The following is a 25,500-nucleotide window of genomic DNA, read 5'->3' on the forward strand; positions in this document are numbered from 1 at the left end:
GGTACAGAGGCCCAAGCACTTGGGTCATCTTCCACTGCTTTTCCAGGCCACAAGCAGAGAGCTGGATCAGAAGAGGAGCAGACAGGAACGGGCACCCATATGGGATGCAGACAAAGGCTTAGGCTACTATGCCACAGTGCCAGCGCACTGTTTCTTCTTAACACAACCTTTTATATAAAACTTTTTGCAATCCAATCATAGCCTACATATTTTGAACTGCAGACCTTCAATGGATAGCCTCTTGTGGATACTTCAAATGCCTAGGACTCAAAATGTCTCATACAAATCTCCTGGTCCTCCTCTTTCCCCTCCCCCAATGCTGCATGCATGCGCGCACACGCACACACATGCTCCCATAATGTTTCCTTTCTGGGGGAGTTATACAACCACCAACTGTGAAAGAAAAAGGAGTCTTTGGTTACATATCCCTCTTCACTGCCCACATCCCTGATCCATTTTGAGGTGTTTCAAAATTTATCTTCTAAAAAGATCTTGGATTATTCACTTCTATCTATTGCCAGCATAATTCAAACCATCGTTAGGTGCTGTGTCACCTGAACCACTGCAGGGACTTCCTGCCTGTTGATCTGTTCTCCCTCCCTTCCCCTCACATGTTTTCATTATGCCTGGGAAAATGTGTGTATGTTAATTTCTTCTTAAAAGCCTTGCATACCCTCCCCCTGCCACGTGGACAAAGACAGAACTCATTAACACGACCTAAAAATACATGCAAAACTTTTTCCTGACTGCTTCTCTGCTCTCCTCTCCTATTTGCTCTTCCTGGCCCTCTACTCTAGATATATTTAATTGATTCTTCAACAAATATTTAATGGACAATTGCTTTATTCCAAGTTCTTTCCACATGCTGGAGATAAAGCAATTTTCAAAAACATTTATGTCCTTAGATCTTACATTCAATTGATAGAAGCCAGGAAAAATATTAAAATGTAATCTTTTGTTCTTTTTGGGGTCCATTTTGCCATAAACTGATTGTTCATGGATTACTGTACCTTGTTCACACAGCTTTCCCACCCTTCATTTCTCAGATGAAGTATCTCTTCTTTGACATAGCCTCCTCTGAAATGATAAACTATATCCATTCTATTATCAACTCTTATAAAATCATGTCATTTTTTGAGTGACACTTATTGCAATTGTGACTTTATATTGATTTGTGTAATTGGTGGATTAATATTTGTCTGACCCAGCAGACTGTAAGGAACTAATTCAGTTTTACTTTTCCCTTATATCCCATAGGTATATGAGAAATACTGCATGAAAACAAGCGCCCCAAGACCTGAGAATTTGTTTTGTTGTATTGTTTATTCACTAATGTGTCCCAATCACCTTGGATAGTCAGCCAATCAGTAGGGAAAACACATTCACCACCTCTCTGCTCTCTGTCTCTTTCTATCTCTTCTCCCCACCTCCCACCCTTTCAGTATTATTTAGCATATTTATTGTCTCACATTTAAACATGTGTGTTTATATGATTTGTCCTGGAAATATTTTAAAAGGAAGCTAGAAAATACTTAGATAGTCTTAGCTATCTAAGTATGAATACATAAAAGAGATCAAGGATGTTACAGAGTTTCTATGTTTTTGGATTACTAACAGGTAGTGAATTGAATTGGTAGTCAACTATTATTCAGGGTTGGTGTGAGAGATCTCAACACAGTCTCTAAAGAACTAATGACAGAATTCCTATTCATTTAGTACACAATTTGAGAAATGCTGCAATGTGCCCGGAATTACTATTTGAAACCAATATAGAATGTATCTACTAGCTTGAAATGTGCAGTTGAAATAAGTAGAAGCCCTATGCCTAGTTCCAGTTTCTCTTTAAGTAAGATTATTTTCACATTTTTTTATATAGGAACTATATCTTTAAAAAGCAAACATTCATTGTATGTGTATTTGTATAATTTAATATAGATATTTAACCCTTGCAACTATTTAAAGATAGTATTTTATATCCATAAGAACAATATTCTGAAATTGAAGAGATTAATTGCATATCTTATAAATAGCATAATTTTAAAATATGTAAACATTTACATTCCTGAGCACTAGTTATTGTTCATTAAAATGTTTTCCTCCCCCTACTAACTTAAGGTATTGTGCTCAAATGAGTTTATAATCATTACATATATTTTAATATTATGAGACAGATTAGTTGGCCAAAGCAAAAGAGAAATTTTGAATTTTCAAATTTATTTGTTTTTGTTGGAAGCATGTATTCTCCAGTGTGTAGCATATTGCCTTGTATTATTTATATGGTTAGACTTCATTTATGAGATATCTCAGTGTTTTGAACATTTAATATGAACTACACACTGTTGTTCTAACCATGTTTAAAAATTCACAGACCTTTCTTAGAACTATCAAAATGCTTTTCAAATGTCTGCCACATTTTAATTGTACCTTTTCTGTTCTATTTTTATGTAAGCTTCTTTCATCTGTTTATACAGGCATTAGAATTCTCATCCCCACTCTAAAATCGGTATTTATATATTCATGGACTTCGACTTACTAGACACACTAGAGGACTTTCATGTTTATTAGTCTGAAAGACGGGCTCATGAAAGCTCATTTTTAATGCTTAGTGCGATAAATACTTGAATTGGCAAAGGCATGTCTTACAAGAAGAGTAAACTCCATCAGGACCTATTATCCTTAGAGGCAGTATTCTTTGTTTAATATTAAAGGAACAGTGTATATAAATGATGGCTGATGCATTGTATATGATATCAGAATTCATGCTGATTTGATTGTAACTACAGGTTTTTCCTCAGTAAAGTATGTGGTTTCAGAAATATGGCTTGATTTATATTCAAAACCGAGTTTGTGAGTTTTACCTTATTTTTTTTTTTTTTTTTTTTTTTTTTTTTTTTGTGACAGTGTATTGCTTTATTTGGGGGGTTTGGGGCAGACACCATGGTGAGGGAAGAAATCAAAGTACAAATGCAAGGAGCAATAATGTTAAAATAGAAACACACAAAATGAGTAACTGCAATCATTTTTTAAGAGGAATCAACTCATGAAGAAAAACTTTAATTGCTGTTGCAAAAAACATCTGTATGAAGTAGAAATTGGTTTCCATAACATTAGTAGAGAATATGTTCTAGAAAGTGGAGGTAACTGGACATAAAATCCTGGCAGCAATAGAACAGTCCCAGATGGTTAGGCTGAGGCCAACACCTAATGAGGACGAAAGCCTTGTCTGTGGGGAATTTTGGACGATACCTGCAGAAATATTACACTGCGCATAAACCAAATTTAATTGTTTTCACAAGTGTTGTAAAGTTTCATATAGTAAAAGTTTTTTTCTACATGCACTTCAATTTCACAGCAAGAGTGGCATAGAATACCTAAACACAGAAGAGAGCATTCATGCAAGATATCTAACTCCTTGATATAATAATGCATACAATTCAAAATGATTCCACTATCATTACATCTAGGGCTCTGTGCAACTACAAAGTGGTGGTTACGGAAAGCATGGCCCCCAGTGTCAACATCTAGAAAGCGGCCACCACCTTCTATGTGTGTTCTCTTTTTGCGTTTTTTCTTCATGTTTCTTAATCAACTCTGCTGTTGTTGCTGCTTCTTAGCAAAACTGGTAAAAACAAAATTGTAATCGTTGAACATAGCACTCTGGCAATCAAGACGTTTAAAGCCTTCAATCTTCTGGGGCGAAGAAAGCACTGTGCGACATTTAGAACTCTGATTAACAAACAAGGTGGTCACAAATTTTCCTGGCTTGAAGACTTCCACAACTTTCCTGATCAGGTCATCATAGGAGGTCTGACTTAAGTTTGTTTCAAAGCTAACATAAGAAAATTCTGGTTCCGGAGTGATGTGTATAGTCCAATAAGTTCCATCCGATTTCATTCCATTCATTGAATACCCACAAGGATTGAATAGTGTGGCATCAATGACAGAACCTGGTATCAGGTCACGAATTCCACTCTCACGAGTGACATCCTTTGCAGTAACACCCTCTTTCATGTAGAACTGGTCCATGACTGCTGGGTCAAGCTCACTCATCAGAATCTCCAGGGTTTGATCTGGCTGGCTGATTACCCGACTCTCTGGAAAATCCAGAGTATACAGGTACCAACAGTCAGAATTCATACGTCCCATACAATATGCTGCTCCATTTGGGAAAATCGCATTAAGAAACTCTATTTCTTCCTGGAAATTCCGGTGTGGGTACCCTTGGTGAGAAGGCTTCATGAAATTCTTACGAGAATAAAAGAAGCTTTGAATTGAGTCAAACCCACTGTAGTCCCTAGCAAGCTTCAGCAGGGGAACCAGCGCTTTCAGCAAGAGGGTGGTACCACATGTCTTCAAAATGAAACGTCTCTTGGAGACAAACATGCTACTCTCACTGAGTACATAAGCTTCCTGCTTGTCAGTTTTTGTCACACTTATGATTGAACATTGCACATCCTTCAAAAGTATGTCCCACTCAGATCTCGGGATAGTACGAAGATCCCCAGATCCTTGGTTTGCGTCGGGTTGCTGCCGGGAGAACCAAACCTCCAGCAGCTTCTCGGTCCCTTCGAAAAAATGTGCAGCTTCCATCACCGTGAGACTAGCGAACAACCAACAACCACAGAAAATCAACTAAATTAAATCTCTTCTCCCGCCGCTGCCGCCGCCGCTGCGGATTGTTCCAGCTGTGTTAGTAAAGTTCAGGTTCCTTTTTTTTTTTTTTGCTATATTTTATATTAACTTTTTTTTTAAAAAAAGGATTAATAAAATTTTCCCGGCTTTTTTTTTTTTTTTTTATGAGCGAAAGTTGAACGTGAGTCTGTTGGAAAAAAGAGGCAGATACAGTTCAGTCTCTTGTAGTCCGCTGCTTCCCCGTTAGAGAGAGTTGAGCGAGCGCTAGCTAATGTCGCCGGCCATACTGTGTAAGCCGAGTTTTACCTTATTATGGCACGTATCTTTACCTTATTATAGCACATATCTTTATCACATTTGTGTCATGTTGTGGTGGAATTAGGGACAACATTAAGAGTGTTAAATTTGCATACATTTCCAAGGGACTTTTAAATTACCTGTAAATGGCAAATTTCGTTTCTTGTAATTTAATACTTCATTCTAAGCACTTATTCTGAAATTTACCTCTAACATTTAAAGACTTAAGTAGTTGCTTTAATTATTGCACAGCTTCTTTTGTCAGTGTAATCTTTATCTTGTGTGATACGATGCCAGAAGACAAAGGAGATCGTAGAATGTCCAGCATAGCACACTCTTTATTAGATTTATACTAGAGGACTTGCTGCCCTGAGCTCTGTGGTTATGAAAGCCCTTGTTGTTCTCCGCCAGCTATGCCCACCCCAAGGGGCAAGCAGACTCATAGGGCCAAGTTGTATCCATGTTGAGTCATGGTACTCTCACCTTTCTCCAGAACATTTAAAAGCATCTGAAATCTCCAAATCACCACCCATCAGGCACCAAGCCCAGTTCAGGGCATTTAAAATCTGATAGTGAATTCCATCATTTTGAGAACAGCCCCCATTGTGGAAGTATGAACAGCTAACTCTGAAGGGTTCCAAGGAGTAGATTTGAGCACGACATGTATGATTAAAGCGTGGTAGTGTGGGGGCTGGCACTGTGGTACAGTAGGTTAATCCTCCACCTGCAGTGCTGACATATCACATGGGTGCTGGTTTGAGTCCCTGCTGCTCCACTTCCAATCCATCTCTCTACCATGGCTGGGAAAGCAGTAGAATGCCGCTCCCTTGCCCGCAAAGGAACGACACTGTTCGCAGCTTATCGGTCTTCAGTAGACTTTTAATGAGAAAATAACAGTGACAGAGAAAGAATGAAGGGAGGAGAGTGGACAGGAAAGCCCCCTCCTTCCTCAGCACACAGCTTATATGCAAAATCTGGCCAATTGCAAGCGGGCTCAAGTCCATGCACGGAACACTCCAATCTGCTGTCTGTTCACGCAGTGTGCACGTGTCCTCAGGCCAATCAGATGAGGTGTCACACAGCATGCAGGCTCACCGCGTGGTCCTCGGCGCCATCTTGTTGTTTACAACATTTTCAACTCCTCTGGAAAGTCCCGACCATGGGAAAGCATTGCCCTAACCGAAACTAGCAACATCCGCCTTGTGATAAAGACACAGCAACAGCTATCAGACCGACCTTGACGTGGGGGCTCCATGGCTGCGCATCCCATGGAGCCCCACAGTAGAAGATGGCTCAGGTTCTTGGGCCTCTGCACCCACCTGGGAGACCCATAGGAAGCTCCTTGCTCCTGGCTTCGTATCAGCACAGCTCTGGCTGTTGCAGCCATCTGAATCATGAATACCACAGCCCTAAACAATTCTAAGACCTGACTATGTATAGGGAGTTACGTGGTGTGGGATGGATTATACACATGAGGGCATGGACTTTTACAGTCCGGTACAGAGTGGAAAGGGCATCTTGTTTTTCCTATATTATTCTGTTCCAGCATAAGAACTGAGAAATCTAAATTATATCAGACTGTTCATCTAATTGAAAGTATAGCAGGTAGGAAGTAATTACTACAAATGGCAATATTAATTAGGAAGGTCTATTTTTCATGTAGAAAAATTGAATTTATTTTATTTAACAATGTGGCAAGTTAGTTTAGAACTACATATTTAGGCTTACAGTATACAAACTTCTATTTGCTATATGAAATCAGACTCTGCAAATGTTAAGAGTTGGTCTAGACAGGGATTTCAAATTTCATTTTCTAACAGTGCTATTGACTTTTTATTAGAGAATTGGACTCTTTTTGTAAAATTAATGATACTAAAGGGAACTTTGAGGTCATTGGGTTCACTTGCTGAACTAAAATGAAAAATCACTGTAGAATCCATAACAGATACTTATTCTGCTTCTGTTTTAATGTTTAGATACAAACAGCTTGAAAAACTTAGAAAGCAGTGATTCCAATTGTTAGATTAATTTACATTTTCAGAGTTAGTTATAATATTTATTCCTGTTAATTTTTGGCCATTTATTCATTTGAGATGGATTTCAGTGTCCTTAACTATCTAGCCTAAGCCAAAAATCAATGCCAGGATTTTTGTCATTTTCACACTCACTGGAGATGAGAAATCAGCAAATTTTCTCAGTTGGATATAAATGTACCCTTTACATATTTTATATATGTCATTCATTTTTACATTCATTCATTGAAGATTTATTGAGTCACCAATGATGAATGATTTTTTTAACCTGTTACTTATCTCAGAAAATAGTCTCAAGTTCTGTCATTATTTCACAATGTTAATTTCAATTTTGCTAGAAAAAAATTAAACTGCACTTTTCAGCAAATGTATTTATTCTGAGAGAAATTTTATTGAATGACTAAAATTTGTGAACAGGCCTTGATTCTACCATGAATTTATTTGATTAAAATATTTATTGATTTGGGAAAATATTATAATGACACTTTTAAAGAATTTGTGGTAAGAACCAAGATGAATTGTTAAGAGATGGTAAATGCCAAAATGTAATTGTTGTAGAAAATCTGGAAAACTTCATCCAAAAACTAACAATTGTGTTTAGCAAGGTTGTATAATAAAAAATACAAACATTGTATATCTATACACCCAAAGCAAAGTATCTGAAAAGGAATTTAAGAAAATAGTTTCATTTATAATTGCATCAAAAAGAAAATACCTAGGAATGACTTTAGCAATATAAGTGCAAGATATGCACCATGAAAATTATAAAATCTTGATGAAAGACAAAAAAGAATACCCAAATGATTGGAAACTAATCTCATTGTTCATAATTTGAAATACTAAATAATGTTAAGATGAAAATGTTCCCTATCTCCATGTTCATTGAAATCCCTATCATAATCCTAGCTGCTTTCTTAAATAAACTGACACACTAATATGGCAATACATATGGAAACCCAATAGAAATAAAGCATCCAAGACAATTGTGAGAAAGCTGAACAAATTTGGAGGGCTCACACTTCCTTATTTCATCAGTTATGCTGAAGTTACAGTGTTTAAGACAGTGTGATAGTATTTCTCTTTTTAAAAAAAATTTTTATTAATATAAAGAGAACAGGTTTCATGTATTTATAGATAAAATTCTAGGAAGACAATGTGGCACTAACTTAAGAACAAACATATAGATCAACGGAATAGATTTGAAAATCCAGAAATACACCTTCATGGTTATGATTAGTTTATTTTTGCAAGTGCAGTGTGGAAAACATAAGCATTTAGGATGGGTTTGGACTTAGTCTGACTTCAAAGATTGTACTTATTTTTTCTGTATTTAATGTCTAATAATAAATGTCTAATAAAGAATCTATTTTCAAAATGGTGGCCTATGTACTTCAAAGTGACTATGTCAGAATTCAAGTAAATTTTAATTTGACAAAGGAACAATCGCTAATGAAGTATTTTTCCCCTAGATATCATATATTAAACATATACTTACATACCTATATATGTATATATTAAAATAATATATTAATCCTTCTATATACTAATGTCATATTTGGCTAATATTTTCATTTACTATATTTGCTAAAATATTGATGATTCATATTTAACTCATTCATAGGTACTGAAAACATATTCAATGAGCTGCTCAATTTCCCTTGGTTAAATTTGGCCTCTTGAAATTTATAAATAAGAATTAGTCATGATATGAGCAACAACAAAATAAGGACAGTTTCAATGTAACACTTGGAATGAATGTTCTGTAGATAACTGTCTGTTGAAGACACATTACAACTAATTCATCTTCTCCCCCACCAACCTAGGATGTGTTACAGATTGTCAGACAATCTCCAGATTGTGTGCTGAGGAAATGAATGGATTTGGTGAAGGAATTAAGCCCTGAGCATGATGAATATGAAGCAGGTCTTATCCAGTTCTATTTAAATACCTGTGCTATTGGCATACTAGGAATTTTATCTCAAATGAGTAATAGCTCACCTTTATACAATTCAGGAAAATTGATTTTTAAACACAAAGAATATCTAATGTAATTAGGCTTCTGAATATCTTGAATAATACAAATTCAAGCACATCTGGTTGTAGCGTTTCTATAAATTTAGCCTAAGTGGTGAATAAATGTTGTTTTATGTAATTATCATAGTAAAAGAAGGCTCAGAAAAAAGCCTTCTAAATTGAAACAAGCCAACATAGCTTAAGTTGTTGATTTTACATATATTTTCTTTTATTAAGATAGTACATATTAAGATATCTTTTGCAAAAGTAAAATCTCCCATTCTTTTTTGCACATAGAAGACATATGGTCTACTCAGGCTCATGAAACAAAGACAGTTGAAGGTCAATGTCAGAAAGTCAGAAATAACTTAGTAATAGTTATAGGTTGTTCCCAATAAATATTACGAAGTCATTTTAAAAGTCACATCTATTGGATTAAATGCTCTTATTTTCCAATATTTTACATTCAAAATATCATGTATTGGATGCCAACTTAAAGCTTTCAATTTCTTAAAAATCACCAAATTTACAATTAAATATCAACATGTAAGTAACAATTATTGTTAAATTTTTTGGCTTAAGATATCACCTATTATCCTTGAACAGTAAGGTTATTTAAAAACAATGTTGCTTTGAATGTATAAAATCTCTTAGATGCTACTCTTTCTTTATACTTTCTAAAACATGTACATGAAATTAAAGCAAATTATGAGTGTTTTATTGCACTTGTGGAAATATGAATTTTTAAATGTAGTAATGAGTTTTGTGAAAACAAATATAAGTTTTCCCCTAAATACAACAGTCCAAAAATCTTTGTATTAGGAGTCACGTATGCGGCCAGCATTGTGGCACACACATTGAGCTGCCACTTATGGTGCCATCATCCCCATTTCAGAATGTTGATTCAAGTCCCAGATACTCCACTTTCCATCCAGCTTCCTGCTAATGCTGCAGGGAGGCAGTTAATGATAGCTCAAGTGGTTGAGTCCTTGGTCTTTGCGACCCACACGTGGATGGAATTCCAGACGCCTGACTTCAGCCAGGCCCAGCTCAGCTTTTGCAGACATTTGAAGAGCAAACCAGCAAATGGGAACGTCCTACCCTTTTCAAAACTGGTTTTTCTCTTTGTGATCCAACTCCATGCTAATGTGCTTGCAAAACCAGTAGAAGATGACCCTAGAATACAGACCCTGCTATCTATTTTGAGAGATCTGGATAGAGTTTCTGGCTCCTGGATTCATTCTGGCCCACATCTGGCTATTATAGGCATTTGGGTGAACTTACCAGTGAGTTGAAAATGTCTACTTTTCTCTATCTGTGTCTCAGTCTCTCTCACTCTGCCTTTGAAATAATAAATTCTAACAAAAGAGCCACATATATTTTATCAAGTTTGTATTGAAAAGCAGGAGACATCATTCCAGAAAAGCTCATTCAAGGAGAATGCCTGATAAGTAGCCTTGAGTTTGAGTTCATACTTCAAGTCATCTATTGTAATTACTGGTAGGAGTGAAAAATAACAAGTGTGATGTGACCCCCAGATTCAAGGAAATCACATTCCAAAGATGAAAACATTTGTAAATAGCATGCTGCAAAGTAATTAAAGTGCTTGCTGTATTTTGTGTACAAATTACTAAGAGGGACTTGGAAGTGAGGAATCATGCAAAATGAGTATTCAAGCTAGACCTGCTTATAGAAAGTAATACTCTATTGGTCAGAGGAGGGTGGAAAGATAGCCAGCAAAAGCCAAAGGACTTTAAAACTACATGGTTTAGGCCAGCGCCGTGGCTCACTTGGTTAATCCTCTGCCTGTGGTACCAGCATCCCATATGGGCACTGGGTTCTAGTCCAGGTTGCTCTTCTTCCAGTCCAGCTGTCTGCTGTGGCCCAGGAGGGCAGTGGAGGATGGCCCAAGTGCTCGGGCCCCTGCACCCGCTTGGGAGACCAGGAGGAAACACCTGGCTCCTAGCTTCTGATTGGCGCAGCTCTGGCCATAGCAGCCATTTGGAGAGTGAACCAACAGAAGGAAGACCTTTCTCTCTGTCTTTCTCTACCTGCCAAATAAAAAAAGAAAACAACAACAAAAAACTACATGGTTTGCTCGGGATGTGTGTGTGTGTGTGAGGATCCTTTACACTGTACCTGCTTCAGAATGGCAACAAGTAAACTATCATGTGGCAAGAGACAAGACAGAAATGCTGATCAATTTTTTGTGACACAAGAAAAATTAACAATTTAACCTTCAGGCAATGAGATGCAGATACATGTCAAAGTAGTGATATATTCATTCACTAAGATTTGAAGACTTAGTATAGCCTAAACACAACACAAATACTTTATTGCATTTGAAGAGAGGAATATGTAATGATCAAATATGTCTTCTTAAAAAGCAATTTAAATAGGTGTCTTAAGGAAAGCTAGTTAAAATGCTCCTGGTATTTTAAAAATAATGGCACACTGAATTGAAATAGTGATAGAACATGTAGAGTAAAAGCTGGATTTGAGAGAAATTCTAGGGATAGAATCAACAGAACTCTAACTCCTGCATGGAGAATTCTAATAAATAGGAAATGCTTGGTATTTAAATGGCTAGTATTCAGGAATGGATATTTGACTTAATGGTTCAGCCACTGAACAGAATGCCTGCATCCCACATCCCAGGGGCTCAGTTCAATACCTGGCTCTAGTTCCTGGTTCAGCTTCTTGCTATGTGGGCTCTGGGATACAGTGGTGATGACTTAAGTAATGGAATTTCTGCCACCCATGTAGAAGAACTGGATTGAGTTCCTGGCTCTGGGCTCCATGGCCATTGCTAAACAAGTAGATGAGAATTGTCTGTCTCTGTCTCTCAAAAAAAAAAAAAAAAAAATGGCCGGCTTTTATGTTTTTGTTGTTTCAGAGTGACAAGGGAGATTGTGAGATGGAAAGAGGAATGGAAAGGTTTTAGAGTTAAAATGCATTTGTTTTGAAGACTACTGAGTTTCATATATCCTAGAAATTTCAGAGAGGAAATGTAGAGTAAAAATTTAAAAAGATGTAAAATTCAGGAAGGTAGTTTGAGGATGAATTTGGAAAAGGTGAAAGATGGTGAATGTGGATTGTGACATTAGATGAGATCAACTGAAGTGTGCTTGACTTAGGTAACCTCCTCAAACTGATTTAGTGGCGAGTATTGAAGGAGTGGTGCAAATGCTGAAGGACTGAAGGAGCTGCAGACTGGGTAAGTCTCAAGAATTTATAACAGGATTCAGGAAGGCAATGAACCAGAGAAGTCCCAGGATGTAAGAGAAAACTTGTTCATATTCACCCTAGCCTCATCCTCTACACATATCCTATGATAAATATGCCTGAAATAATTCTTATAAAGTTAACTAGTATCTGTCACCTTCCCAAGTCCAATAATCAAAATCCTGTGTTTGATTAAACTTCTCATTAGAATGTTTTAATTATTCCCTACCTTCCTTAAGGTACTTTCTGCTCTTGAGTTTTGTGATATCCCTTCTGCTAGTTTACTTCTTCCTTCATTTCTTTGGCTGAGTCTTTTTCTTTCTGAGTTCTCCATTGCAGAATACCACTGCTCATTCCTTGCAAATCTTCCCTTAACTATCCAACCCAGTCCTATTATTTTAAACATTAATCATACGCTGATGACTCAAAAATTTGTATAGAACCTCTTAACATTTCAGATGGACTCCAGAATCACATATCTAACTCTTTATACTTCATTTTCACATGATCTTACTCAAATATAACAAAGGTACAACTCACAATTTTCCCTGGATGCTGCTGTTCTGCTACTCACTTTGTTTCTATAAGTACTGCCACTCTTCACCTCCTTGTTAAAGACAAAAACCTGAGAGTCATGTTTGATTCCTCTCTTTTTCTTTGACTTCTATTCCGAACTACAGCAAATCTCTACCTTCAAAAATAATGCAACCATTTTTGGACCTCCATCTCCAACTCCTTAGCTTTTCTGTGCCTCATCTGTCCTAATGAAGCTGCATCACAACTGGTCTCCTTGTCTCTGTGCTGGTATCCTTCATGAGACTGACAGAGTGATCTGCTAAAAATACAAATCAGGTAAAAACAGTAGCACCACTCTTCAAAACCTCAGCATCACAATTAGAAGAAAATAAAAATTTTGTGTCATGGTGTGTTAGTTACCTATTTGCTGCGTAATAAGTTATCTCAAGCAATAATAACCTAAAATGACAAACATTTATTATCTGGTAGCTTCTGGCTCAGGGTCTCAGAAGAAGTTGTAATCAATTGTAAAGTTTATTAGGGACAGATCAACTACTTACAAGGTGGCTCCCTCCCATTGCTATTGGCAGAAGACTTCAGTTGCTCACCACAAGAACCTATGCATGGTGCTGGTGGAGAATCTGCAGGATGTGACATTTGACTTCCCTTGGACATGTTAACACATATTCATGCCTCCATGTCTTTCAGGTTTTTTTAATCAAATATGGTAAATCCTTTCTAACCACATACCCTCAGGCCTTCATGCAGTTATCCTCATGATTATTTCAGGTCTGACTTCCAATTTTACCTCCTCAAAGACTACTTTCTTAACCATCTCTAAAAATCACATCATTCTCATGGTTTTTTATGCTATTGCCCTGTTCTGTTTTTCTTCAAAGAATTTATCCCCATTTGTGGCAGTGTAGCTGGACTTGGAACACATTATGCTAAGTGACGTAAGCTGCTCACATAAGGACAAATACTATATGATTCCACTTATATGTGGTATTAAAAATAAGCATGCTCATAGAAGCACAAAATAGAATTATGGTGTCTAGGAGCTGGCAGGCGGGGGGGCGGAATTAATTCTTGTTGCCCAGTGCCTATAAAAATTTGTTATATAAGGCCGGTGCCGCGGCTCACTAGGCTAATCCTCCACCTTGCGGCGCCGGCACACCGGGTTCTAGTCCCGGTCGGGGCGCCGGATTCTGTCCCGGTTGCCCCTCTTCCAGTCCAGCTCTCTGCTGTGGCCAGGGAGTGCAGTGGAGGATGGCCCAAGTGCTTGGGCCCTGCACCCCGTGGGAGACCAGGATAAGTACCTGGCTCCTGCCATCGGATCAGCACGGCGCGCCTGCAGCGTGGCGGCCGCGGCGGCCATTGGAGGGTGAACCAATGGCAAAGGAAGGCCTTTCTCTCTCTCTCTCACTGTCCACTCTGCCTGTCAAAAAAAAAAAAATAAATAAAAAAATTTGTTATATAATAAGAGCAAGTTCTGTGGCTCTGTTGCACAGTGTAGTACCGTAATTAACAATATGGTATGATGCATTTTAAGATACTCTAATGAAATAGGTGTTTACCCTAGCAAGACATCCATGTCACACAGTAGAATGCTTGGATTTGATACCTAACTCTGGCTCCTGAATCAAGCATCTTACCAGTGGAGACCCTGTTATGCAGCAGGTGATGGCTCAAGTAATTCAGTTCCTCCCACCTATGGTGGAAGATCATCCCAACTCAGTCCCATGTTTTGTAGGCATTTTAGGAGTGAACCAGCCAATAGGAGCACTCTGACTGTCTGTTAGTCTGTCTCTGTCTTTATGCTTTTCAAGTAATAAATAAATATGGTGGGAGAATATATCTCATTGTGTTTTTACTATAAGAAACAAACTGCTATCTCTCTACCTACTGCCTCTTTCTTTCTCTCTTTCTCTCTCACACACAGACACATGGCAAACTTTTTTTACTTTTTTAAAGCTTTATTTATTTATTTGATAAAGTTACAGAGAGAGAAGTGGAGGCAGAAAGAGAGATCTTCCACTTGTTGGTTTATTCCCAGATGGCTACAATTGCCAGGGCTGGACCAGGCTTAAGTTAGGAACCAGGAGCTTCATCTGAGTCTCCAATGTGGGTGTCAGGGCCCAAACATTTGAGCCATACTCAACTGCTTTCCCAAGGCTATTTTCAGAGAGCTGGATCAGAACTGGACAAGCAGGACTGGAACTTGTGCTCATATGGGATACCAGATGCTGGCTTAACTCACTATCCCCCAATGCTATGTTCTACATGAAAGTTTTTAGAGGCTATGGATATATTTATTACCTTAATTGTGGTAAATTTTCATAGGTGCCTAAATATGTTAAAAGCCATTGAGATGTAGGGGGCGGAGCCAAGATGGTGGAATAGTGAGGGCGCACACCGATAGTCCGGGAAAAGATAGTTGAATAAAAGTGGAATTACTGTAGCCTCAGGAAAAGGCTCAGGAAAAAATTGCAGAGGAAACTCTTCCGGATCTAGTGGATGTGACACGGAGGACCTACTGGGAGAGCAAGGCCGCCCGCCGCGTGGAAGCCAAGCCGCCGCGGGAGCCGGACTGTGTGAGCCGCAGAGTGTGCGCGCCAGTGTGGGAAGGGGAGGTGAGACAAAAAACTTCAGCAACCCAAGACATTGGCAGGGAAAGGCAGAAAGAGCCCACAGGGAACGAGGCCTGAAGCCCCACTGGGGAAAGTTCACCAGGCTGACTGGAGGAGAGAAAAAAAACGAACAAAAAAGGGGAACTGGCACGGACATTAACCTCTCTCTCCACTCACCTTACAAAGCCGAGCAAGACAAAGAGCAGGCGCCATTTTACGTACATAGAGAGGCGCCTGCCATTAGGCTAGCAGAAAAACCTGACTCTGGTGGGGAGAAATAACCGGAAGTTAAGACCTAGTTAGTGAAAATGTGGAGCTAGGGATTTTTGGCAAGATGGCGGAATAGGAAGGGAGCACACTGATAGTCCGAGGAGAGACAGTTTAATAAAAGTGGAGATACTGCAGGTTCAAGGAAGAGTAGGGGAAGAAACAACAGAGGAAACTCTTCCGGAACTAGTGATTCACAGTGGACCTGCGTGGAGAGTGTGGGAGCCCACAGTTCGGGACACCAGCGGCAGACTCATCACACCAGCGCTGGAACGCAAGCTGTGTGGAATTACTTCCCTTTTGAATCAAAAAAAAAAAAGAGATTTACCACGCCTAACCTGGGAGTGTCACCTTTGGCACACCCTTAACCCTAAGGAACCAAACAGAGCTCTCAGGCCACACCCATCTCAAGCCTCTAAGGCTCCATCAAAAACAGACAGTCCACTTAATCTAGAGTCATAGTATAACAAGAAAAAACATCACAGTGAAGAAACCAAAGAATATCTCCAATATGCCAAACAACAAATGCAAAATCTGAGGTAATAAGAACAAGGAAGACACTATGATGCCCCAAATGAAAAAGACACCCCAATTCAAGATTATGAAGATGACGAGATAGAAGAAATGCAAGAAGCAGATCTCAAAAAATTGATAAGAACATTAGGCAGTTCTCAAAAACAAATTCTTGAACTACAGAAATCCTTAACGGACAAGATAGAAAATCTCTCTCGTGAAAATGAAACATTAAGGAGGAATCGAAATGAAATGAAACAACTAGTAGAACATGAAACTGTGATAGTGACGAGAAATCATAATGAAATGAAGAATTCAATAGATCAAATGACAAACACACTAGAGAGCCTTACAAACAGAATGGGTGAAGCAGAAGAGAGAATATCGGACTTAGAAGACAGAGAACAGGAAAGGATACAGTCAAACCAAAGAAAAGAAGAGGAAATTAGAAATCTAAAAAATATTGTGGGGGATCTACAGGATACTATTTAAAAAAAAACCAACATTCGGGTTCTAGGAGTTCCTGAAGGCATGGAGAGGGAGAAAGGATTAGAAGGCCTTTTTAGTGAGATACTAGCAGAAAATTTCCCAGGTTTGGAGAAGGACAGAGACATCCTAGTACAGGAAGCTCATAGAACCCCTAGTAAACATGACCTAAAGAGATCCTCACCATGACACGTTGTAATCAAACTCACCTCAGTGAAACAGAAAGAAAAGATCCTAAAATGTGCAAGAGAGAAAGGTCAGATTACTTTCAGAGGATCTCCAATTAGACTCACAGCAGACTTCTCATCAGAAACCCCACAGGCTAGGAGGGAATGGCGAGACATAGCCCAGGTACTAAGAGAGAAAAACTGCCAGCCCAGAATATTGTATCCTGCAAAGCTCTCATTTGTGAATGAAAGTGAAATAAAGACCTTTCACAGCAAACAGAAATTGAAAGAATTTGTTGCCACTCGTCCAGCCCTGCAAAAGATGCTTAAAGATGTGTTGCACACAGAAACACAGAAACACGGTCATCAATATGAAAGAAGGTAAAGGAAGGAAACCTCACAGCAAAAGATCACAGGGAATTCAAAGCATATATTAGAAAATATCTTTGGCGAATGGCAGGGCAAAGTTACCACTTATCATTAGTCACATTGAACGTTAATGGCCTAAACTGTCTAGTTAAAAGACACCGATTAGCTGATTGGGTTAAGGAACAAAACCCATCTATTTGCTGCTTACAAGAAACACATCTTTCCAACAAACATGCATACAGACTGAAAGTGAAAGGCTGGAAAAAGATATACCATGCCAACAGAAATGAAAAAAGAGAGGGCGTAGCCACCTTAATATCAGATAACATAAACTTCAACACAAAAACTGTTAAGAGAGACAGAGAGGGGCACTATATAATGATGAAGGGATCAATTCAACAGGAAGATATAACAATTATCAATGTATATGCACCTAATTACAGGGCACCAGTTTATTTAAAAGATTTGTTAAGGGACTTAAAGGGAGACTTAGACCCCAATACAATAGTACTGGGGGACTTCAATACTCCACTCTCAGAAATAGACCGATCAACAGGACAGAAGATTAACAAGGAGACAGTAGATTTAAATGGCACTATAGCCCAAATGGATCTAACAGGTATCTACAGAACTTTTCATCATACATATAAAGCATTTATATTCTTCTCAGCAATATATGGAACCTTCTCTAGGATTGACCACATACTAGGCCATAAAGCAAGTCTCAGCAAATTCAAAAGAATTAGAATCATACCATGCAGCTTCTCAGACCATAAAGGAATGAAGTTGGAAATTAGCAACTCAGGAATCCTTAGAGCATACGCAAACACATGGAGACTGCACAACATGCTCCTGAATGAACACTGGGTCATTCAAGAAATCAAAAGAGAAATCAAAAACTTTCTGGAAGTAAATGAGGATAACAGCACAACATACCAAAACTTACGGGACGCAGCAAAAGCAGTGTTAAGTGGAAAGTTTATATCAATAGGTGCTTACATCAAGAAATTGGAAAGGCACCAAATAGATGAGCTTTCAGTGCATCTCAAGGATCTAGAAAATCTGCAGCAAACCAGACCCAAATCTAGTAGGAGAAGAGAAATAATTAAAATCAGAGAAGAAATCAACAGGATTGAATCCAAAAGCCATTGAGATATAACATTAAATTTGTGCAATAAATCTCTCAATAATTTTTCTTAATTTATTTGACAGGTAGAGTTATAGACAGTGAGAGAGAGACAGAGAGAAAGGTCTTCCTTCCATTGGTTTACTCTCCCAATTGCCATGGCTGGTGCTGCACCGATCCGAAGCTAGGAGTCAGGAGCCAGGAGCTTCTTCCTGGCCTCCTATGTGGATACAGGGGCCCAAGCACTTGGGCCATCTTCCACTGCCCTCCAGGCCACAGCAGAGAACTGGACTGGAAGAGGAGCAACTGGGACTAGAATCCAGTGCCCATATGGGATGCCGGCACCACAGGTAGAGGATTAACCAAGTGAGCCATGGCACCAGCCCCTCAATACATTTTTTAAAACTATCCCTTTTTTAATCATAATTTACTTATTAATTTATTTTCTACCTTATAAGACTACAGGATTCAAGAGGGCAGAATATTTGTCTGTTTCACCTTTGTGTTTCTAGTTCCTGTTACATTGCCTGGCGCATGATTGGCTCTAATAAATATTGAATGAAAAAGTGAATGTTTGAAAGATGGCATTAATAGATGGGAAGATGGATGATTGATGGATAAGAACTTGAACTTTGCAACTCAAATTCCTGCTTTATTACTTTGTGGATGCTACAACCACAGGGAATTAATTTTCAGAATTCCCTATTGTGTGGTGTAGATATTAATTGTGTATATCTCCTTTGATAAATATGGATGATATAAAGCATACAAATTACTTAGACAGTTCCTTACAAATCAGGAAACTCAGGATGAGTCACCACAAAGGCATCTTGAGTGTATGAAGTTTTGTTTTCAGAATGATACACTTTGAAACTATAACCTCTAGGTAGTATATATATATATGTATAATCTGTAATATTTTCTGATATGACATTATAATTACTCATAAAACAAATATGTGTTTTGCTTTGCTTTGTTGCATGAAACTTTAACTTTGTAAGAGCTGAAAACAAAACACTGAATAAGTTCAAAGAAAGGAGTCTGTATGTGACTCTAAGAATTATTATCAACAAATTATTATTTTTAAGAAGCTTTAAAGTTATTAATCTTAATACTTGAGATTTTGTTTCCATCACTTACCACATGTTAAGAGATGAATCTTGTCTTCAAATCTTTTGTGAAATGTTACTGCTGAGTGTTAGATGACAAAATTATCCAGAAGGTTTCAATGCTTTTTATATTTTTGAGAGGGGAAGGAGGAGGTGAGGAGAAACACTTGATATGCTGTTGTTCATTCCCCATATACCTGTAAGGGCCTGAGCTACACCAACACTAAAATCAAGAGCCGGAAAATCAATCCAGGTCTCCCACCTGAGTTGTAGGAGCCCAATTACTGGAGTCATCACTGCAGCTTCCCAAAGTCCGCATCAGAAGGAACCTGGAGTTAAGAGCCGGAGATGGGTACTGAACCTATGCAGTCCAACATGGAACATGGGTGTCTGTAACCAGTAGCCCAGACTCCTGCTCCTCAGTGTTCTTTTTTGATGATCATTTCAGCAGATTTATTTCAGATCCTGGTTTTACCATCATTGTAACCTCCTTTTGCTCATTCTTCATTTTAGTTGTTACTTAAATGAATATGTATGATATCCTTAACATATGCTTACTGATACTGGTCTGGACAAAGACATGGAAACATGTCATTGGTGTGCCACCAATAATTACCAGTGTACTTAACGAGAAGGTGTACACATGTGGAATACAGTACCATTGGCTACAGTGATCTTCCGTTTTAATGATGCAAATTCATTTTGGATTGAATAAGCATGTGACAGCTTGTTTTCTTTCCCTCTCCCTCCTCCCCCTCATATCTCTTCCATGTTTCTTCTCCAACCCTGAAATAAATAAATAAATATAAGTACAAATATAAGGCTACATTGAGGACTCCTCAAAATTTTAAATCTTTATTATTTCCCTTCATGTATTTATAATATATTCATATTAGATCTTTGAACTACGTTTTCTGAAAAGTAGGATAATTGTTACTGACCCCACAGAATTGTGGTACTGAAAATGAAAACTATACATTAAAGTACCAGTAATGTTTGTCCACCCATTTTTGAGACTGAAATTCAAAAATTAATTTCTTTCAACAATACCAGTGAAATAAAATTTGTGCTCAATCATTTATGTTTATTTTACTATTGCTATGCTTTCTTTTCATGACAAATAGTAATAGTATGAGAATATTTCAAAGCTTTATGGAAATGAGTTAAGAGATAAATTTAGTTTTGTGGAAACAGGCTTGAAATCCATGCATTTTTTAAATAATATGCATTTCCATGAACTTTTTGAAGTACCCTCATGTATTTGCCTCTTTGTTCTGGATTTAGATTATGAAATGATAGAAGCTGACTGTAATAATAGTGTAGTGATCTCTGAAATTTCACGTGGGAGGTTTCAAAAGAGGAAGAAAATATTACGCTATACTCTTCCATTCAAATAACAATAATCATTAAAGCTTTGGTTCTATATTCAACTACAAAAAGCAGGAAACATTTTTACCTAGAAATGAAATAGTATAACTTGGTGGTGGAATAAGGACATAATGTTTACTTGCCTATATTTTGTAAATATAACTTGTTTCTGTTCCTTTCATAATAAGGAAGGCTAATCACCAAGCAGTGTAACATTTGTATTATAAGGTCCCTTCTGAAGATGTCCATAAACTTATTACAGCACTTAGCAATCTCTTACTTTTTAGCTTTAGATGAAAATAAATTCTAAAACACTGAATACTGACATCACTCACTGTTGTTTATATATATATGTGTATATATATATATATATATATATAATTTTTTTATTTGACAGATAGAGTTAGTCAGTGAGAGAGACACAGAGAAAATTCTTCCTTCCATTGGTTCACCCCCAAAATTGCTGCTACAGCCGGAACTACACCGATCCTAAGCCAGGAGCTGGGTGCTTCTTCCTGGTCTCCCATGTGGGTGCAGGGCCCAAGCACTTGGGCCATCCTCCACTGCCCTCCTGGGCCGCATCAAAGAGCTGGACTGGAAGAGGAGCAACTGGGACTACAACCCAGCACCCACATAGGATGCTGGCGCCTCAGGTGGAGGAAAAACCAAGTGAGCAATGGTGCCGGCCCCCTTGTTGTTATATTTAAAGATTATTTACATTGTATTGGTAAAAGTTTGTTTTCCATTCAAATTTCATGCTAGTTTTAGTATATTCTGAAATTATAGTTTGCATATAAATGTTCTTTATGTTGTGTTGAAATTATTTTCATTCTTCTCGATGATTAATCATTGTTGATTTTCTACAATTTCTCTGTGCTAGAAGTTCTACTTCGTATGTATTTTGTATATCCTTTCTTTGAACTTTAAAAAGATAAGTACCTAGAAAAGCATATATTTCATCCTCCATAAGGATATTAGACATAGACAGTTCTACATAATTGGTTCTGTTAAGAAGATAAGCAATATTATTTAATACATAGTTCTGTACTGCTTGATTATATGATTCCATGATTGAACCCAGAGAAGATAGGCGTATGCAATCAGGGTAAAAAATGCTAACTAAAAAAATGACTAAAATAAATCAAATTAAACCCATAAGCAATGTTTTAGTGCAAAATGAAAAAATGTGATCTGGGGAATAATCCAAACAACCAATCAACCAATCTCTCTCTCAACCAACTTTCAATGCAAGCAGCTAATCATGACTTCTATGTTTAATTATTGGTAATTCCGCCATGTATATTTCTTTTAACTTTTATTTAATGAATATAGATTTCCAAAGTACAGCTTATGGATTACATTGGCTCCCCCACCCCCCAATGACTTCCCTCCCACCCGCAACCCTCCCCTTTCCCGCTCTCTCTCCCCTTCCATTCATATCAAGATTCATTTTCGATTTTCTATATATACAGAAGATCAGTTTAGTATGCATTAAGTAAAGATTTCAACAGTTTGCACCCACATAGAAACACAAAGTGAGAAATACTGTTTGAGTACAAGTTATAGCATTAAATCACAATGTACAGCACATTAAGGACAGAGATCCTACGTGAGGAGTAAGTGCACAGTGACTCCTGTTGTTGACTTAACAAATTGACACTCCTGTTTATGGCATCAGTAATCTCCCTATGCGCCAGTCATGAGTTTCCAAGGCTATGGAAGCCTTTTGAGTTCACTGACTCTTATCTTATTTAGACAAGTTCATAGTCAAAGTGGAAGTTCTCTCCTCCCTTCAGAGAAAGGTACCTCCTTCTTTGAAGACTGTTCTTTCCACTGGGATCTGACTCACAGAGATCTTTCATTTAGGTCTTTTTTTTTTTTTGCCAGAGTGTCTTGGCATTCCACGCCATGTATATTTTGTATGTGTGATATATAATAAATATATCCATCATCTCTGAAAGTTTTATTTTACCATGATGATTGGAAAATTGATAGAAGCACAACATAAAATGTTTTAGCAAAATTTTAAGTATACAGTAAGATGTTATTAGACTGCTTCAAAATGTTCACAGAAAATAGAATTAAACCCATGCATAATCTTTTCATAATATGAATTTTTCATAAACTTTAAGACATACACATGGATTTCAAAATTTTTGCAGCTAAATAAATATCTTTTAATTCCATTTTCCCCCAACATCTTGAATTTTCTCACACAAGCAGTATATGGTAGACTTCTTCATTTTGCATAATTGAAAATTTGTACACTTTGACCAGTAATACCCATTCCCTACTGTTCCCAGACCCTGCCAACTGTCATTCTAGCATCTACTTCTATTAGTTTGATTGTTTTATGTTCTTCAGATAACTGTCTCTTTAGTCCATCCAAGCTGGTCTAACAAAATACTATAGATTGGTTGGCTTATAAACAACGGAAATTTATTTTTCACATTTCTGGTCACTGCAAATTCCAAAATCAAGGCACCCATAGATTTTTTTTTTTTCTGGTGAGAACCTATTTCCTAGCTCATTAGCACATTCTCAATATGTCTTTACAAGGGACATGTAAAGGGACAAACCAGTTCCTTGGGCCTCATTTATCAGCTCACTAATACCAATCAGAAAGGTTTTTCTGTGATGACTTAATCACCTTCCCCAGATCCCTACTTCTTAAGACTGTCTCCTTCTGGCTTAGGATTTCAGCATGTGAATTTTTGGAGGATGCACTCTCTAAGAACAAGCAAGTAGAATCATCTGTGTCTGATTAATTTCATTAGTGTAACGTCCTCCAAGTTCAGCCATAATATAGCAAATAGTGGTATTTGATTTTTTTAAGAATAACATTCCATTGTATGAGTGCACTACATTTTCTTTATCCGTTTATCTGCCAGTGGACATTTGGGCTGCTTCCATGTCTCCGCTGTTGTAAATAGTGCTGCAGCAAATGTGGAAATGCAAATGTATCGAGATTCTGATTTGAATTCTATTGGATGTGTACTCAGAAGAGGGCTAGCTGGTGTCTTGGGTCCTTCTGACTAATGTTACAAAATTCCATTAACAAGATAACCTATAAACCACAGATTTATTTCTGACAGTTCTAGAAAAAGTTCCAAATTGTGGTTCTGGCAGATTCAGTGTCTTATGAGAGTCTACTTTGTTTCAGGGATGATGCCTTTTAGCTATGTTCTCACCAGGTCAGACATCTTTTGTGAGAACATTTATTCCATTCATGAAATGTCCACTGTTATTCCCAAAGGCCCAAACTCTTAATAATATCCACATGAGGTCTAGTGTTTCAACATGTGGATTTTTGAGACCATAGCAATTAGATCATGTGTGGTTCTATTTCTAACTTTTTGAATAATTACCATGCAGCTTTCCATTGCAGCTGTACTAGTTTACATTCCCAACAACAATGTACAAGGGTTCCCTTTTCTCTATATCCTTGTCAATTGTTTTCTTTTTTAAAAAATAATAGCCATCCTAACATGTGCAAGGTGATATTTGGGAATTTGATTTGCATTTCACTGATGATTAGTGATGTTAATCATCTTTTCATATATCTTATCCACTGAATGTCTTTGGGGAAATATCTCTTCAAATCCTATGTCAATTTTTAATTTGTTTTCTGATTTGTTGCTATTTGAATTGTACAATTTTCTGATATCTTTTTGATATTAATCTCATGAATTTTTGCAAATATTTTCTGCTTTCTCCTAGTTTACCTTCTTATTGTATTGAATATTTCCTTTGATGTACTGAAAGTTTTTATTTGGCATAATCCCACTTGACTATTTTTGCTTTTGTTACCTGTGTTTTACAAGTCATATATTCAAAATTATTGGAATTGTTTTCTTATTTTAATTTTAGTTCCCGCATATAACAGAGAATATGTAGTAGTTATTTTTCTGTGTCTGACTTCTTTCACTCCACCTGATGTCCTCCAATTGTATCCATTTTTATGTAAATGGAAGAAATTCATTATTTTATATTTGAATAACATTAATTGTATTATGCATGCATTTTCGTTATCCATTCATCCTATGATGCACACCTTGGTAGAGTCTATATTTTGGCTGTCGTGAACAATGTGCTATAAACATGGTGAGTCAGGTGTCCCTTTGATAAAATGTATTCATGTCCTTTTGGTATCTAACCAGTAGTGAAATTGCTGGACCATATGGCTAATCTATTTCTAGTTTTTAAGAAATTATGTATTCTTAGCATCTTTGTCAAAGACCAATTTATCATTTGTGTAAATTTACTTGTATGTTCTTGATTCTATTCAGTTTGTTTATATGTTTGTTTGTTTTTATGCCAGCACTTCATTGTTTTAATTGCTGTAGTTATATACTATATTTGGAAATCAAGAAATATGTTGCATCTAGCCTTGTTATTCTTCAAAACTGCTTTGGCTATTTTGGGTGTTTTATGGTTCCAGGTTAATTTAAGATTTTTTTTATTTCAATGAAAAAAATCCATTGAGATTTTGATAAGGATTTTACCCAGGATCACCTGGGTAGTAAGAACTTTTATAATATTACTTCTTCCCAATCCATGATCATGGATGTATTTTTTGGTTTCTTCCATGTCTTTTATCAATGCTTTACAGTATTTCATGAACAAATCTTTCAATTCATTGTAAAGTTTAATTTTAAACAATTATTTTTTATGTTCTTTAAATTTTTTGTAGTAGATCATTGTTAATTAATAGAAATGTAATAGTTTTGTATTTTTTTGATTTTGCAA

At 37.2% G+C, this 25,500-nt stretch overlaps 1 protein-coding gene and 1 pseudogene across 4 annotated transcripts in view; one reads left to right on the forward strand and one right to left on the reverse strand.

Moving 5' to 3' along the window:
• KHDRBS2 (KH RNA binding domain containing, signal transduction associated 2) overlaps positions 1–25,500 on the forward strand; it is a 646,917-nt gene that overhangs the window by 78,151 nt on the left and 543,266 nt on the right. The window lies entirely within an intron of this gene.
• On the reverse strand, positions 3,509–4,946 carry LOC100342634 (S-adenosylmethionine decarboxylase proenzyme pseudogene; annotated as a pseudogene). Its single transcript, XR_016233951.1, has one exon. The product of XR_016233951.1 is annotated as an S-adenosylmethionine decarboxylase proenzyme pseudogene (transcript).

Source organism: Oryctolagus cuniculus, chromosome 5 (genome assembly GCF_051225735.1).
Source record: "Oryctolagus cuniculus isolate XC-2025 breed Fujian yellow rabbit chromosome 5, ASM5122573v1, whole genome shotgun sequence".
Classification (NCBI taxonomy): Eukaryota; Metazoa; Chordata; class Mammalia; order Lagomorpha; family Leporidae; genus Oryctolagus; species Oryctolagus cuniculus.